General features: G+C 35.4%; 1 protein-coding gene across 1 annotated transcript in view; it reads left to right on the forward strand.

Moving 5' to 3' along the window:
• Positions 1 to 19,358, forward strand: part of LOC138701488 (scavenger receptor class B member 1-like) — a 180,099-nt gene that overhangs the window by 49,861 nt on the left and 110,880 nt on the right. The gene's annotated exons all lie outside the window — the stretch shown is intronic.

Genomic DNA, 19,358 nt, shown 5'->3' on the forward strand with positions numbered 1-19,358 from the left:
GACAGCGTCTGCACCTCTCTGTCGATCTCATGACATGACAAATGTCTCAATTCCAGTTGGGAATATGTTGAAAAATAGCTCAACAATTGCTTTGTGTGTTCTGATAAATTTTTCCAATGAAATTGTGTTTTCTTTCTGTTAACGGTCCCTGGCGAACTTATTTTCTTACGGCTGTCGTAACTGGTATGACACATGTCTCAATTCCAGTGGGGAATATGTTGAAAAATAGCTCAACAATTGCTATGTGTGTTCTGATAAATTTTTTCAATGAAATTGGGTTTTCTGTTAACGGCCCCTAGCGAACTTATTTTCTTACGGCTCTCGTAACTGCGATCGAATGGCCAGAATTTGTATAAGCACTTCTTTTGACATTATTAACATGGTGAAAGAAAAAATTTTAACTTTTTTTATCTGCCTCCATCAGAATGTTTGCTTGTAAGTTAAATAGTGACTCTGAATACAAACTCTGCTTTTTGTACCTATTCAAATCGGATGTAAGCGAAAGTGAAATTTAAGTGATGTTCTTGAATATGGCCTTAAGATGAGTATATTGGAATAAGGAACCTGGGAGATTCCTCCGAACCACGGTCCTCCCTTTTTGGCATTCACGATTCACTCTCCCGCAGCGTCTCTCTCCCGAGGCAATGTCTTCCAGTCGGAATGAAGACTGTTGGAATACCGTTACCGGTAGATGCTTTCTACTGCTGTAACCTGTTTCACCGTAAATTAAATGAATGTCTGCCAGCGCCGCATTCGTGTAGTCCTTCATTGAATACTAACAAAGATGGAGTGTGATTTGACGGCCTTCGGTTATGTCGCTGTGATTGCTTCGACTCTGGTTCCGGCAGTGCCAGAGGATCAAGAATTACGGTAGGCCTACAGCTTCAAGGAATCGACTTTTGGCAACATTCATGGAGAAAGCCCCAAACGCTCAGGAATTGCCTTGCGATTCTTGACTTCATGGTGACTTTGTCACCAGTGTTGCCAAATGGTTTTCGATCAGTCCTGCTAGATAGCGCTTAAGATTCCGCGATTTCCGTCCAAAATAATTTGGATTTGTTTCTATGTTTTGTGTTAAAAATGAGATCTTTCAGTGCCTTATTTCAAGATAGACTGTCCATTACTCGAATTTAACTCGTTCTGGTTGAGTTAATTTGATTTGGCAGTAGTCTTACATAATCTCGGAGAAGGGAAGTGTCGGTAGTTCACCAAGTTCTCTCTCAAGAGACGTGCGGCAGTCACCTGACGGTTACATTCACAAAGTACCATTTACTCATATAAACAATTTGCACAAATTGGTTCACACAATCGTCGCCCTTATGCCGAACTATCTTGTATTTTTTCGTGGTTTACGTAACTGTATTTTTGGAAAGTTTTAGTCAATATAGGAATTCACAAGGTACAGTATTAGTACCAATCTTATTTATAATATATTAATAATTTGTTGAAAATTGATCTAAAGAAATATGTGGTAATATATTTTCTTTTGCAGATGATACTGTACTAACATTTAATGGGAAAAATTGGGATAATACTTATTTAAATGCTAGCAATGGAAGTAACATAGTGAAAAATTGGCTTGACTCTAATCTCCTGTCCTTAAATACTAATAAAACTTCCTATATTCCATTGTTTTTAACAACGAAAGGTTTACTTCCACCTATTATCACTCAGTAATACATAATATTTCATGTAATGAATTAACAAATAATTATTGTGATTGTCCACATCTAACACCTTCCATACAAGTCAAATATTTAGGAATTATTATAGATCAGCACATACGTTGGGATAAACGAATTGATTTTATGTGTACAAGTATAAGACAATTTATAAATTCATAATAGTTCGAAATTTTATCACTAAGGAGGCATTGAGAATAATATTTTTAGCTTTAGTACAATCATTAACACAATATGGTATAATAAATTAAGGTGGAGTTGCATCATCTGTACTTTATCCATTAAGTTTATTACACAGATGATTAATAAAAATTTGTCTAACCAAAAATACGGATTACCCAACAAATTTAATTTATACAGATTTTAAAGTATTAACTATTGAAGAAATGTATAAATATAGTTTACTAACTTACTACCCCAGAAATCAAATAAAACATAAATCTAATCGACATGAATATCGTACAAAGACAAAAGTCTATTTTCCTATTAATTGAGCCTAAATATCATACAAATGCAGCTCTTAAACATGGTGCTAGTTTCGGCCCAAGACTTTGTAATAAAATTACAAACCATTTTCCAAATTTGAAATATTTTAAAATGGAAGCTTTTAAAAAATAAATTTATAAAATTATTCATGATATGTAATATTAACAAATGTGTGTATTTTTTACCTTTTATTTCCGTCGACTATATTCATGTTTTTATTGAATATCACTGGCTTCTGTCTGATTGTCAATTTATATTAAATGTTTGTTTCTCCCTTTTCTCTTTCTCCCCCCCTTTTTTTTTTGCTCTTGTGTGTTATTTATTGGTTCGAATTAAGTTACTGTATTTAGTAAATTGTCCTTGTAAATTTTGTGTTATATTGTTGGCTAAGACCACACCGTACACGAGCCTGGCTCTTACGGTAGTGGCTAGAAACATTTTTGTTTATATTTTTAATTTGTACTCACTAGGTAGCTAGTTAAATAAAAAGGCACATTAAATAATATTTTATTTCATGGCCAAAGTACGCATTATTTTTCGAATTCTAGCTGGCTTAAAGTCTGATCTGAACTTAATATTCCCATTCAAAGAGATTAAAAATTATAACTTTAAATATTTTCTCAAAACATCAATTTTTCACACATTATTATGTCTTTGATGTAAGGTTGACGATATGCAGTTGACGCAAATTAGTTCTGGTGAGAAATAGGTCTGTGCTCGTACCCGAGAGCATTTACCTCCAGTTGTCAATACAGTCGTTCCCTAGCCAGTCTTTCTTGTAATCTTGGCTTTAACTGTTATACAGTGTCGTGTAAACAGCTGTTTGGTAATAGATTTAATGTGTATGGACTCTGCAAAATTGTTTCGTTTTCAAATCGTGGTAGAAGACAAGCGTGGTTAGCACAAACAACGTATGCTCGTAGACCAGTTTGTGTAATGGCTTTTTTGTGAAATGGTAACTTATATTCAGACTAATCTACTCTTGATAACGTAAGGAATCGCAGCTATGTTTGCAGAGATATGCAAATTCTTCACTTGTTATAAGATGTTTACACACAATTATGTTAATACTCTTTTTAATTTATTAATAATTTTGACATAAACCAAAATTGTTGTCCTTTTAAGAACAGGAGAAAGCATTTTCGATAAGAGGGAAGGGTAAAAATATTTACCCCTTTATTGAACATCGAAATAGCTAGATTTAGGGGCTAAAACAAAATTGGTAACACTATCACTAGTTTATTTCAGTCTGTCTCTGTCTCTCTCTCTCTTTGTCCTTCTTGGTATCTACACAGTCCAGTATATACAGTAACGAAGCTTGAGTTGTGAGGGTGCTAGGGACAATAGACTGTAATGGTACTATTTCGCATTGTCTGTAATGAGGCGATAATAGCAATCCTAGTAGTTAGCAACTATCTATGGATGCATATTTACTACGTATTGAGCTTCGTGACGGTATGTACTAGACTGTGGTATCTATCTGTCGGAGTTCTGTGTCGGAAATCAGACCTTTGTTCATGGAAATGTATGACATATTTGCTCCCTCAGTTCACTGCACTTACAGCAACAATAAGACTTTGACTATATAATTTTATACATTGATGTCACATTAATATAAAAAGTTAGATGTATATTAATTCATTGTATGCTGAAACTCCAATTATAATATTTGATGCTTCCGGGTTGGTACGTGAAGCGTTACAATCCGGAGCTGTAATAAAAAAAATGTCATCACATCACACCTCTATTCAGTGACATTCAAACCGAGCGGTTCCGATTCCTATTGAATTATGCCGGGTGTTCATAATAACTATAAATGTTATTTAAAATATAAAAAAAATTTACATCTCGGAAAGTACGAGTATTTTTATACACACTTTCCGTGCGAACTACCTGAAAAGGAATCTCTCAGATTTTTATCTATACCCCTTTATCGCCAACTCATGATATTGGCTAAACTTAGTAAATAATTTGAACATCGCAGCACAAGATTGCTTGCATGTTGTGTCTATCCGAGTTAAAAGTCTGTTACGTTGTTTCAGATCGCAATGTAGACGTCAAACTCCAACATCAAAAAGCATTCGATTCTGGAGAAAGAAATTTATTCCTACTGAAAATCTTTTTCTTTATTTAGGGTATGTTGGGATATCTTTGACCCGAACATTCTACACTTATAATTATCTCTCTTTCACAACTCTGAAACCGAGAGAGTGTGGTTGGTTCAGTATAGAATTTCTCAACCCTAAGGACCATATTTTCAATAGAGTTTAAAGTAAGAAAGTACTGCGTATCTGGACAATGTTAATTTCATTAAGTTTTAATGCACGTTACTCAAAAACTGTTACAGATATCTAAACAAGATTTTCAGGGAATGTTTTCAAATTTTTAGTCTTTAATAATACCTGCTACAAATTAAAAAATATTAACAGGTATTGATATATTTTAAATTCCAGAATTTGTTTTTGCTAAAATTTAATATCAATATTTTTTTCAATATTTCCAAGAATATCATAGAGTAATACATATCTATTTTTAGTCTTCTGAGTCTGATTAAAGTTTTTGAAAAAAAATCAACCGGAAACATTTTTTCTCGGTTTTACGTTTTTATATTTAAAAATTATACTTCAACACCTCTTAACACTCTTCAATTTGTGGGAGGTATTATTAAAAATAAAGATTGTAAAAACATTTCCCAAAAGTCTTGTTTATATGTCTGTAACAGTTTTTTAGTAACGTGCACCCGAACTTCATGAAATTAATTGTCGAGATAGGAACTATCTTTTAACCTACTTTAAGTTTAACTTGTGGTTTTAAAAATCTGTATCCTCGAGTTTAGTTTAACTGCTTTTCTTGGTTTAAACACTAGTTCAGTTTAAACCATCAAATATCATAGTTTAAACTATGCAAAATGGTTAAACTTCTTCCTATAACCTAAATGAAAATTGTTTATTGGAGAAAAATATTGCTAGTAATTGTGAGTGATGGAGGATTCATGGACACTTTTAATGAAATTGAAGATGAAGATATAAGAACTTTACCCAGAGCAAAAACTTTTACGACAAGAGCAAGTCACTTTCAAGAATAGAATAAAAGTGAGTTTTTTAAATAGGTTTAGGCTCCGTCCACCTGAGATCCCAATAAATCTTTTAATTCCCAATCCTGGATAGTAATCTGTGAGGACTGGCTTGGTCCACCACATTTCCTGACATGTACAAACTTTTTTTTTTTTCGTCAGTGAACTTTTTGTGTCTTTTTTAATGTTTTCATATTTTCCTTTAATAGCTTCACATTCTTTTCATTGAATTTTTCAGCCAGCCCCTTCTATTTGCTTCGCTATGACTAAATAAGTTTTTTTCTTGTTCTCGGCAATGCCCTTTCTTTCCTTTACTAGTTATAAAATTAATGTTCAATCTCTTTCCCTGAAATTGTTAGCCATTTGCTTGCGTTTCCCCTTTTTGTTTAGAACAGTCATATGCCTACAAGCCAAGAAATAAAACTGCCTAATTTCATTCGTTTGTTTTTACTGTTGCATCAACATAATGCAATAATATGAGTATAATTAATATTATTTAATTTGTAACATATTAAGTACAATATTGATCTTAAATACAAAATCAAATCAAATAGCCTAAATGATTTAACAAAAATTAATATGTCATTTTAGTAATGAACAATTAATCGGAAATATAGGATTACCAACTGAATGGTTTAAATTCAGAACTTAAAAGCTTAGGTTTAAACAGTAGTTTGAACTAATCTGCCTTCAAGATAGTGTTGAAATATAGAGCATAGTTTAAACCTGAATTAAATTTCAGACAGTTTAAACTGCTATTGAGAATTTGGCCCTAAAATTCGTTACCGGTAATTTCTTTTATTCTATCATTTAACAATCCTATATGAATTATGCTGATATGTAGCGCCGATGAAACTAGTGAAGAAAATGGTATTTGGCGAAATGAGTCCTAGGATTCGCTATGACATTACTTAACATTCGTCTTACAATTGGGAAGACCACTGAGGAAAACCAACCAGCCAATCAGTGAAAAGTGATTCGAACCCATGCCCCGAATGCAAGTCTAAGCATAAGTTCTATTCGCTATAGCTAGATCACACCGGTCGCTTACAAGGCGGTAATGCTGCTGATATAACATAGGCCACTTCTAAGATTCTGATACAGCGTGTAACGGTTGTATACTTGCATTTTACAAAATAAAATAAGATGCTCGCTCCGAGCGCTTGACTTCAATTTGCGTAAGGAAAAAAAATCACAGGTACAATGTCACAGGCAAAAGTAGAAGGTACGGCCTCGGGGTCATAGCAGCTGGAGCTGTGACAAAGAAATAGCAGGTTTGCTCATCTCTAGTAAGTAAACACCTAGCAGTTTGTCTGCTGTACACAGATATTACATGACCTTCCGCTTGCGCCATCAAGCGTCTATTCGACGTGGCATCATCGTGGTAAGCTACCCTTAGGACTATATTCAAGGAATTTTGCCCAGGAAGACAGAACTACCTACCATGGCGATCTATTCTCAAAATATTTATTTTAGGATCCTCTAACATGGTATCGTTGAACTGAAACAAACCTTCTGTTAGAACAGTGTGTGTGCAGATGTAACATTCCTTTGTTACGACTTCGGGATTTGAATTAGTGAGGAATTGGAAAAAGAAAAAGAGGGTAAGAAAAAACACAAAGAACGAGAAAGCAAGTCCGAGACACTACGTCAATCACAGGAATTCACAAAACGTCCGTATTCTGCTTTATCCTCATACGAAGACGTATAAAGAGAACGAGCTATTCGGAATTTCCGTGTAAATATACATTTTTTGCACCCATCATGACAAGAAGGTCGTTTTGGCTTGTTGCCCTTCTATTGTCTGCGCACAGCGATTACATCTAAATTAGTGAATATAAATTGTTAATGTTCAGTAATTAAAATTCTTATAGGCCTGCTTTCAGATAAATTATTATGCCAGTGACGTCAAGCTCAAATACCAATTATGCCAGTGATGTCAAGCTCAAATACCAATTATGCCAGTGACGTCAAGCTCAAATACCAATTATGCCAGTGATGTCAAGCTCAAATACCAATTATGCCAGTGACGTCAAGCTCAAATACCAATTATGCCAGTGATGTCAAGCTCAAATACCACAAAAATCACGTAGTAAATTATGAAAAGAATTGGGTCATATCATAGAAGTAGGATAATAAAAATTGAAAGGGTGGAGATGAAGTGTGCTGATAGTATTCGATCTCTATAGTTTCGTGAAAAGACAGTAACGTCCAGTAAATTACGGAAGTCTTTTTCGAGGTATGTCCGGTGTTCCGAAAAGTTTTGTATGTATGTATGTATGTATGTATGTATGTATGTATGTATGTATGTATGTATGTATGTATGTATGTATGTATGTATGTATGTATGTATGTATGTATGTATGTATGTATGTATGTATGTATGTATGTATGTATGTATGTATGTATGTATGTATGTATGTATGTATGTATGTATGTATGTATTTTTAATTGGACAACATGTTCCATTGCAAGGTTAGTAATACTACATGCCTTGTTGATCATTCAATACAATTCTAAATTACTATTAGATAATCACTATTAGATAAATGTCACATATGGCTTCACTGTTCTTTGAGTCTGGTTCATAATTATCTCGTTCACTTCCCATTTATGTTTATACTTAATACTTCTATATCGCTAGTATTACTAAGAGATGAGTATTATATAGTTACACAATTTTCACTATGGCTACTGACTGCACTTGTTATATTGTTATTACACTATATACACTATTTACAACTCTGTTTCTTTCTTTGCTTTCTTCTTCATCTTTTTGGGGTTACAGCTTTTCTAAATTTACAGATTGAACAAATTCTATGTATTGTTTCTTATATGTAAGTATTAGTTCACTCAATGTGTTAGTCCAGTGACCACCTAGTATGTATGTATGTATGTATGTATGTATGTATGTATGTATGTATGTATGTATGTATGTATGTATGTATGTATGTATGTATGTATGTATGTATGTATGTATGTTTGTATTGTATTGTATTGTATTGTATTGTATTGTATTGTATTGTATTGTATTGCATTGTATTGTGTGGATGGATGGATGCATGTATATATGTATGTATGCACACCGCAATTGTGTATACTCCCGGTCGCAGTGGTACATAATATACCATAACATTACAGTAAATTTAGCTATTCAATAATAAAATAACAAGGCTAAAATAAACATAAATCTTTCCTCTTCCTTCTTCAGTTTTTCCATGTCCTATTTCTTCGTCACCCGTCTTCCGCTTATAATCTTCAGACGAATATCTACTTCGTCTGTCAGTAGAACATAATCTTAGTATCCGCTCCTAGTAGAGTCTTTGCATTTTTTATTACAGTGTGTCGAATTGGAACATGTACAGAGAAAATATCTACCATCCTCGATGTTAAGTCAGAATAGGAGTTCGCTTGCATGTCTTAACCTCATGGGGAATGGAGAATACGAACAAAAGACTGGATTGTTCCTCTTGAAGGCGAGACAGATTAGAACTTCAGCTGTTGAAGTTTGTGATACGAACTGACGAAGGGATAATGGTATCTACCCAATTATATACTTTTATGTCTGTTTTAGAGGATATACAGAGGGTCCGGGAAAGACCTGATGAAAAAGAAGTAATTACATATCTGAAACTATTACAGTTATTACCTCATTGTTTTCTCAGATAGAAAGAGAAACTCAAAGTTTTGTTACCTAGCTGCATGTTACGCGCGTGCGCATACCATTGCGCGAGGAGAAAACGAGAAAAAGTTCGTTCTGCACAGCGTATGTAGTCAGTCTTGCTCTGAGAGTTGAGAATGCAAGTTGTGCGTGTACCAAGTGAACAGTCGAACAATGTTGACCACAGTAGAGACAGAAGAAATGCGTTTTATGGCTGGCTGAATTAAAGTCAGTCAAGCGTGTACAACGTAGTTTCGAAACGGACAAGAGCTCACAGTGACAGGTAACACAAACCAGGATAAGCTGCGAAATTACGCTGTCCCATAACTACCACCAGAAACCGCGTTTCAACAGAACGGAGCTCCCCCCTCACACTATGCTAACCATGTGCGCGCTTTCCTCGATGACACGTTCCCTGACCGTTGGATTAGGAGAGGCGAACCTACACCATGGCCACCACGCTCGCCGGATGTGATCCCATTGGATTTCTTTCTGTGGGGTTTCGTGAAAGATAAAGTGTATCGCATTCCTGTGACCGATATTGCAAAGTTACGTGGACGAATCTACGAAGCAATAGGATTAGTCACACCGGGATGCTTTCTCGTGTGTGGCAGGAGATTGAGTATCGCCTGGGCATAGCCGGGGCCACAAATGGTGCTCATATAGAGGCACATTAAAACTTATCGTGTTTCTCTTTGTATCTGTGAAAACATCACGATAATAAATGCAATACTTTCAGAGATATAGTTATTTCTTTTCCGTCAGGTCTTTCCCGGACACTCTGTATTATATAATGTGTTTTGTTGTACCATTTTAATTTTAATATGTGTGTTCTTTTAGAGAGTGGTTGGATATAATCATAGGTGAGGGGAGTGAAACCTACAAAGTAGGACTTGTTTTAAGTACAAAGCACGTACGGTCAGAAGACCCGTGCACTGGATTTTAGAGAAAATTATGATAATATAACATCTGTGTGTATAATATTACTCAATAAATCCATCTATTTATATATCTATCTATATTTCTCAATTGAGAATGTTTATTTGCATTTCGAATACCTTCTACCTTTCAGTCAAATTTTAAATTAATTAAGATCTAATTTTATTAATATGCCATATATTCCTAACACGTGTTCTAAAAACTTCACAATATTGTTTGTCACACAATAGATAGTTAATAATATAAATAGTTCGTTTTATAGAAACATAAAGCGATATCAGATGGTCACGAGAGTGTAAAGAGAAATATAATGTGAATCTCACGTGAAATTTTGATCCTGGGAGATTTTAAAATAAAAAATGCCAAGTGCGTGCGTGTTTTGAAGGTCAGCCGGAGAAGAGTATAAATTAGTGCAAGACTTGAGGGCTTAACATTGATCTGTACTTTAACAGATATTCCATATTTAGTCAAAGAATAACTCGACAAATCTGCTCTGAAGGAGAAAAGAATTCAAAATTATCTTACGGTGAAAAATGGTCACGAGCTTTCTTTAAGGGGCACTTGAATTAACTGTCAATTCGACTAAATTATAAAGAGAGATCGAGCTGAAGTCCGGAAGGATACTGTAGTTCATTATTTTGAAAATGTGCGCTTTACTTTGGAAAATATTCCACCGAGCAAGATCATTCACTATGATTAGACTGACATGTCTGATAACCCAGATAAAAGTTTAATCATTGTTCAAAGAGGTATGAACATGCAGAAATAATTCTTCATTAGTAAAAAAAAAGCTGAGTCTACAATGATGTCTATTTATTCCTCATGTTCTGTGGCAGTCGGAGCATCTATGGGATACATGGGAAGAAGGAGCTGCCCCAGAAAAACAAGGTGAGTTTGGATGAAAGGTAGGCTACATGGTGTGAGAGGTGATAATATTGGTGATTCTGAACAAAAAAGTTTATATGAACATATGCCCTGTTCTTAACAGTATATGGCATACAGCTGATTGAAAATCACGGGCGTCAGTTTCATGTTCTTCATCTGCAGTCACATGCGGACGCAACCAAAACGACATTAGGTTGTATTAAGATCAATGAAACGTATTTTGGATGTTGGATCCGTCGCGATGGATTAATTGGCCACCGAGATCGTCCGATCTTACTCCATTGGATTACTGTGTGTGAGGTTGACTTAAGAGCGAAGTCTACAAGCCCAAAGTGGAAACAAGGTAGGAACTTCTAGCTCGCACTTTACATGCTTGTGCTCAAGTAAAGGAATGTTCGAATCAGCTCAGATCAGCAACACAGCAGCTGTCTACAAGAGCTGCAAGGTGTATTGAAGTTGACGGTGGACTTTTTGAACATATGTAAAGGAAAGTACACAATTAAACAGAATATAAGGTAACAATGTTTTAATTTACTATCACCTGCACTTTTCCCGTTCCTCATTGTTTCCGTTAGTTTTCTCCGAAACCGTTAAGAACAGGACATATATTTACATAAACGTTTTTGTTCAGAATCACCAATATTATCACCCCTCAAACCTCACCCTGTATGTGTAACCTAAACAAAAGTGGATAGTTTGACCATCTAATGAGTATTGGTTTTCCACTATATTTATCCCCTATTAAGGAAAAAAACTGGAATACAATTCAACAGTGTGAGTAGCACAACATTTCTTTCGTACTTTTACCACTCAATAGTACACATTATTCCTGGGTGTAATCTTTTCAAGTCTTTCAACAATGCATGGCGTAATGTTTTAATTGATTTGAAGATAATCTTGTGTGACCTTAAATCAACTGATGTCTTTCCTGCTGTCCTAAAACAAACTCTGGATAAAATTCCTGCAAGTGAATATCAAAATAAAAAGAGTGAATTCCGCTCATTGTGCCTGGTCCCTTTTGATCCTTAACACTTTCTTGGGCAATTTCCAGGTACAGAAGTAAACAAAAATGATACATCAGGAGCTTGGTGTTCAAGTTTGGAAGATGTGTTGCAATAAGCAACGATACAAGAGCACATCTCCTGAAACTGTAAGGTGTAAGAAGATTAATTTTCGTCCTGCAAAACCTGTGTTAGGGCATCACTCTGAAAGTGAAGAAAATATCTGTTATGATACTTTGACATCCACTACTAGCAGAAGCAGTAGCAGTAGTAGCATCGGTGAAACCGACAAGACGTTCGTTACTTATTAACTCTTCAAGAAGACACATTTTAGTTGCGAATTTCAATGTGTTTACTAGGCAGTATTCGGGGATAGCGACACACGTTGGAGCGAAAACAGGAGAATTGTTTTTGTGTTTCCTTAATTACAGACGAACACAATGCCTAAGAATCATATTGCTAAAATGTTTAAATGCCAGTGTAACTGAAGAGAATTTTTTCTGAAGATGTTATGTGAGGTAATTCTAAGCATTATTATAACTTTTTTCTCGTTTTTCATTATATTATTGACAGTACCGTATTTGCTGTTCCGTGCCAGGTCGTTGTCTAGTCTAAGGCATCTTACCTAGGACGCGCGTTGCGGAATGCGCGCTGGTTCGAGTCTTCATGAGGAACAAATTTTGTCATTAAATTTCTTCTAATGTATGGGACTAGTGCCCAACCAGCATCGTGATAAATTTGGGGAGCTACGATAGGTACCGAAATCTGGTTACGGAAACCAGTATAACGATTGGGGCGATCATCATGCTTAGGTCCTCTTTGGATGATCGTTCACCTCTGGCGAGGCATGTGGGTGTGAGGTCAGCAGCTGAGGTGATGTCCGCCAATAATCGTAACTAAATCAGTTATATCTACAATTCTTTCAAGATTTTCCAATAATAACTTGTGTTAAACTCCCTGTTGTAAATTAGATATAAATAAAACCGAAAGATTTAGTTAAGAACTACTTTCCACTCCGGGACTATATTTCAAATCATAATACTACAGAGTTGTTCCGAGAAATCCTTCAGCCTGTGACAAGTGACTAGCTCACGTGCTTGTCTTTACATGTGGATCAACCTTAGGCCAGGCCAGTTTAGAGGGCATGAATGACGCAAGTCAAATACCTGTCATTAGAAAAAAAAGTACTTAATATTCAACTTCATTCTCGGATGTTACTCGACCTGCCCAGGAGCTTAGTACTTGAGAACGATTCGAGCCACACCCGCCAACATTATTTCAGTCCACTCTTACAACAATTTCTTGTTCACTGCCGTAGAGTAATGGTTAGCATGTCGGACCATGAAACGAGCTGGCTCCGGTTCAGGTCTTGGTTGTGAAAAGATACTTAGTTAAGGTTTTTCCGAGGTTTTTCCTCAACTTATTAAGAGCGAATGCTGAGTAACTTTCGGCGCTGGACCCTGGACTCAATTCGCTGGCATTATCACCTTCATTTAGGCGCTATTATTTGTGCATTTTGAACTGGCGTCTCAAGGTCAAGCAATGGACTGCATTTGCCATGTGTGTTTACCCCAATCCTGAACCATTCTCCTCAACCAAAGACAGCTGGGACTGTCGGAATTACCAGTACTTCAGTTCACAGTTTTCAGTTCAGCGACTCGTGCGTGGTTTGTATGTTTATACGTGACCCTGATCCGCCAATTCGAAATGCACAGATAATAGATAACCATAGCAGTTTATAAAAAGTCGTAAAAATAATTATTTCATATAATTTTGTGCCGTCAAAAATTGATTCCAGCGTAAGATGTACGCCGTACTGTTTCTCTGCGGTGATTGTATGGTCTGTCACGCAGGCTACCTGAGTTCGAGTCCCGGTCTGTCCTAGGATCTTTTATGTGGAAAAATCACAGTGATATTTGTGGGGAGAAAATTCACAGGGGATTTATACTTGAGTTTACCAATTTTTCCATTATACAGAGTGTCTCTAAATTAAACAGAAAAACTTTGGGATCGGATAGATAAAAAACATTTTTTGTTAAAGAACAAATGAGGAGCGTTTTGCAAAAGTCGATAGATGCAGAAATCAATATTTTACAGAAATTACATTTTTTAATTTAAAGATAGAAATATTTATTTTACAACAACAATTTTCACAGGAAGCATTCTTTGTTCTGAGGCAATGAAAGTAGGTTTGAAAAATATAATTACTTTTTTATTACTTGCCAGTTTTAGGCGCAAAATATAAGAATTTTTTCAAAAGTCGATAGATGCAGAAATCAAGATTTTACAGAAATTACATTTTTTAATTTAAACATACAAATATTTATTTTACAGCAACAATTTTGACAGGAAGTATTCTTTGTTCTGAGGCAATGAAAGTAGGTTTGAAAAATATAAGCACTTTTTTTTATTACTTGTCAGTTTTAGGCGCAAAAATATATTTTTTTAAGTCAATAGATGCAGTATATCTTCATATGAATCTCTTTACAACACCAATAAAATTGAAGAAAATTATTAGTGTCAACACAAAAGTACAATTTTATCGCAGAAGTCTAATGGGACACATCTGCTAGAACTGTTGTGTAGAAGTCCCTTACCTCGCCTGTTACTTCGAAATACTGCATGAGTTTCTTAACGCCATTCTTTTTTTCTTTTGAGATCATGTTGACTTCTGAAAGAACAGGGGAGTTTAACACACTACCACATGTTTTAATTATTTGCTTCAGCACACACACTGCCACTGGACACGCTGTGTATCCTATGTGTTTTTCACACTAACAGAAACATTACGATGTTTTCCCAAAGTTTTACTGTAAGTGATCACTCGCTGCGGAGCCATCTTAAATGGCAGTGTCGATCTTAACACCTTTTGAGCACTCGATTTTAAGTCCATGATTTTCCAGTTCTTGTTGAGATATTTGACTGTGCCATGATTTTCTAGTATCTTGTGGTAGCCATTGGGAGTCAGTATGTCTTCCATTCTCCTGTAGTCTTTTTCTGTTCTTCCGGAAACACGATCTGGAGCCATAGAGCTACGACCGCGTATCGAAAACAAATACAGATTCGACTTAGTTACATCCTCTTGATGACTGGGTCTGCAACCAAATATAGAATGAAATGTCCTTAATTTCTTGTCTTTTTTAATGTATCATAACACGTAGGTTGTACAGCCATACTTGTCTTGCGTAGAACACTTCGCCCACCGATAGTTTCGGCAGAAGTTGATTTTGTTGCAAGTCAAAACATATCTTTATACTTCTGGGTTATCATCTTTCACAATTTTGTAAAACTTGTCTGCACGAAGTTTATGTGGTCTATATTGGGTCCTGAGTTCATTTCTTTTACCAAGTTTGTCTCTACGTTTATTTGGAATAGGCCTATCTTGCAGGTTGAGCAGGAATCAGTACGGGGAGTTTTAAATGACAGGTTGAAATAACTGTAAAATATATGTTTATACTTCGAGAGTGAGTAAGTCTCAAGTAGTCCAAGTTTTTTCTTTCTTTTTTTTTTTCACAGAAATGTGGCCACATTTTTTTTATAGAGAGTTCTGGAGGCAGACATCCCCTACTAGATTTTCCCCTAGTATAGTGGCTCTGTCTGCATTTGTACATCTTTATGTAATTTTTAACTTCTATTGTAAGATACTCATACTTCTTACCTTCAGTATTTCCTCTCTATTTTCCCTTGATGACTGTCCCGTAGAGTAGAATCTATTTGCCAGAAGAGACAATCGGTCCTTCGAGAAACCAGTAATGCCTTGGAAACTTGACGCACAAACAGGGATTATCTGCCCATCTGTTTTTCTGAAATTGTATTTAATTGACACACTTTGTTTTCCTCTCGAAGACTTGATATTCACCACCCTACACTTTGGTGATGTGATGGTCATGAACTTAATAAGTAATTTGTCCTAATTTATTTTGCATAAAATCTTAAATTTATTGTGAAATGCACTAATGTCAACCAAGCTTAACTCTGCCACTTTACACTGCTTACTTCATTTAGTTGGATTGGAGGAAGAGTTTGCAAGTCCATGAGAGCATTTTATATTTGGTTCATGCTCCTTTGTTTTACGCTTCCCTGTACGAGGACTCTTCTCTTTAGTTCTGGATTTCCTACCGTTGACTACTTCTTGAATCATAATCATTTCATCTCCTGGATCCATTATTCACACACAGAAACTAACTAGTACATCAGAACATTTGAAAACGCTCTTATTTAAAACTCGTCTGAAGTCATATGTGAATGAATACTGCTTTGAAAAGTATTTCACTTCATATTCACCACTTCATTGTCAAGTTGAGTTGGAGAAATAGTAATTTACAATTATGCGAGAAATCCTAAACAGTGAAGCTTTAGTTTGGGGAGGGAGATCAAATAGTTTTCGTCTCAGCGATTTACCTCTAGGCGGCGTAATAATAGCATTCCAATTCTACCGGGAGGGAGATCAAATAGTTTTCGTCTCAGCGATTTACCTCTAGGCGGCGTAATAATAGCATTCCAATTCTACCGGCAATACTAATAAAATTAAATTGTCTGAAATACTATGCTGAAAACTATTTTATTTGACTCTGCACATATTTCAAATAAGGAATCGAGCATCTATCGAGTTTTGCTTTAACTAAGTTACAGCATCTATCGAGTTTTGAAAAAACCTGGAAGGTTTGGTAGTCTCTACATACGGTATGAATCAAGTTTGCTAAATCCGAGTTCATAGGTCGATTCCGAAGCTAGAAAACATACGATATCCATATATAACTCATTTTCGAAATTTCTGCATCTATCGACTTTTGCAAAAATGCTCCTCATAATGGGCTACGAATTTTCGTTTCATTGCAACAAGATTTTAGGTTATTAATTGGGCGATCTTAGAGGACAAGATTGAGGTAATCAGTTTGTTGAAAATTAATCAATGAATTTAATGAACAAATCATTAATATTACAGATATTCATTCGACTCAAATATAAAAACAAGGAAATGCACTCACTGCAGTGTTAAATTAGCAGTCTGAACCCCATACACTGCAGCCCATATGTTCCTCAACAGAAAGCGTTAGAAAAGATTATCTATCCGATTCTGAAATTTGTCAGTCTAATTTAGAGACTTCCTATATAGTCATTTACATCATTTCGTTAACTCTACAGTTCTTTCTCAATCCATAACGTTCTATGATCGCCGCGCCGCACGTGTGCAACTTTCCCAATCTAGGTGGACAAAAATCGAATATCGACTTGTTTAGTTAGGCATAGGTGAATATGAATTCATATTGTTTAACACTTGGAGAATGTTATGAGCAGGCTTCAGTCTAGGGACACAGAGTAACCGGTATGAAGTTTAGAGTACACGGAGTATAAATGACGTCATGACTCGTGTGCAGTCACCCGACTGCAACAGCACAGGTGGGTCCGTAATGTGCATTACCGTTGTGTGTAGGCCTATTGCTGCTTGGCTGCGGTACGTGTAACAGGCTTCGGCGTAGGGACACCTGATTGAAGGTTACAACTCACGTTAATACTTTAATGGTAAAAATTTATTTCTTTATTTATTTAATTACTTAATTAATTAATTAATTATTTTATTTATTTATTTAACCTGGTAGAGATAAGCCCATCAGGCCTTCTCTTCTCCTCTACCAGGGGATTACAACTACAATATTAAGAATACAATTACAATTATAATTACAATTAATATTAAATTTACAAATACAATAAAAATCCAAGTACTAAAAGATTAACTGATTAATAAAAGCTAGACAGTTTATTGTAAAAGTTAAGAAGAGAGAAACATTTCTTTTATTAAGTAAAAATTAAACCTACTCTACGCAGTAAGAAAATGCTTAATAAGCTTGCCTTTGAACGCTACTAAATTCCGAAAGTCTCTGATGTCACTGGGTAGGGTATTCCACAAGCGCGAGAGCGAGATTGTGTATGATGATGAATACGATGATGTCTTATGTGTTGGTATGGCTAATATGCGGCTATTTTGCGTGCGTGTGAAGAGATTATGATATGATGACAGGTAACTGAAACGGGAGGCAAGGTAAGTAGGTGTAGAAGTATGAAGGACTTGGAAAAGGAGAACAAGAGAATGAAAATTTACTGTCTACACTAGGAATGTACTGTATATACTGCATCTGTACAGAGTGAAATATATTTTGTACTGTATTTTGACAGACTGTTTACTGTACATGTTGAGATACGAAGTAACGGAGCGCTTCATCTCCCAGTCCACTCGACCAACATAACACTATCGTCCGTGCGTTCTGAACTTCATGCGTTTCTGTGCCCAGGACCGAAGCCTGGTTATGAGAAATAGCTTTTACTGTTTTATCCGTGGCAAGCTATTTTTAGAAGAGTATAAGCAATGACTTCTTTCAAAACACTTCTCGCTCCTGTTCAGTTGTAGCCAGAGAGCCATGGGTTAAAAAGAGCCAATTGTTAGTGATTTATTGGGTTGTGAGACATGGAATCTGTTCAGATAGGTACGTTCTTACTAATATAACTTCAATTTAAAGTTTGTAAAATATTTGTCTTCTTACAGTACGGTTTAAATATTGCAATTGAAAAATGTATTTTTTTTTAAGTTATCCAAATATAATACGAGTTTTAGTATTGCAGGTCATGTCCGGTTACAACAATTATTTTACTGTTTAATACAGCATCATTGAGGGTGTTAAATCCTTGTTTTAAAGTTTGCGCGTTCTTGCTCATTTATCAGTAATTAATTTTTCTTTTCAGTGATGGGGCATAGGCCTACTGTAGCGCGGCGGCAACTGTTTCATGTTTGGCTTAACAGCAGAAAATAATCATGGAATGAGCAAGTTTTTAACCACTGTGTGAGTGTTTTAGGCTTGCAAAATTATTCACATGACATCGAACATCAGGTTAACATTGGACACATTTTTATATAACATTAACAAACTCACCTTGTATCAGAAGTCAAATCTAGTAGCTGGACAAAATTAATAACTTCTCTCCTATCTAATAAATTTTCTAAAATTTATACAGAACTTACAAGTAGAATATATTTTTTGTCTACAAAGTCTGATTATGCTTCTATAAGAGGAACTGCCTCTTTATTGTCGTTTCGAATCCCGGTGGGGGCAAGTTACCTGTTTGAGGTTTTTTTCGGGTTTTTCCCTCAACCCAATACAAGCAAATGCTGGGTAAGTTTCGGTGCTGGACCCCGGACTCATTTCACCGGTATTATCACCTTCATTTCATTCAGACGCTAAATAACCTGAGATGTTGATACAGCGTCGTAAAATAACCCAATAAAATAAAATACATTTATTGTGGTGTATTTAGACAAAATTAATAACTTCCCTCCTATATAATATATTTTTATTAAACTTTGTGCAATTAGGCCTACAGGTAGCATACAGATGTACTGTAATTAGAGTGCGTACACAAAAATATATATACTATCTGTAACTCTTGTAGAAAGTTTAATAAAAACCTGTTATGTAGGACCGAAGTTAATTTTGTGTAAATGTACCTCTTATGGAATCGTAAATATAGTTAGTACACAAAAAAATATCCTACCTGTAACTTGCGTACAATGTTTCATAAAAATCAGTTAGCAGAGAAGTTATTAATTTCGTCTAAAACCACCCTCTATAAAATGGTAG

This window comes from Periplaneta americana, chromosome 6 (assembly GCF_040183065.1).
Source record: "Periplaneta americana isolate PAMFEO1 chromosome 6, P.americana_PAMFEO1_priV1, whole genome shotgun sequence".
In the NCBI taxonomy this organism is placed as follows: Eukaryota; Metazoa; Arthropoda; class Insecta; order Blattodea; family Blattidae; genus Periplaneta; species Periplaneta americana.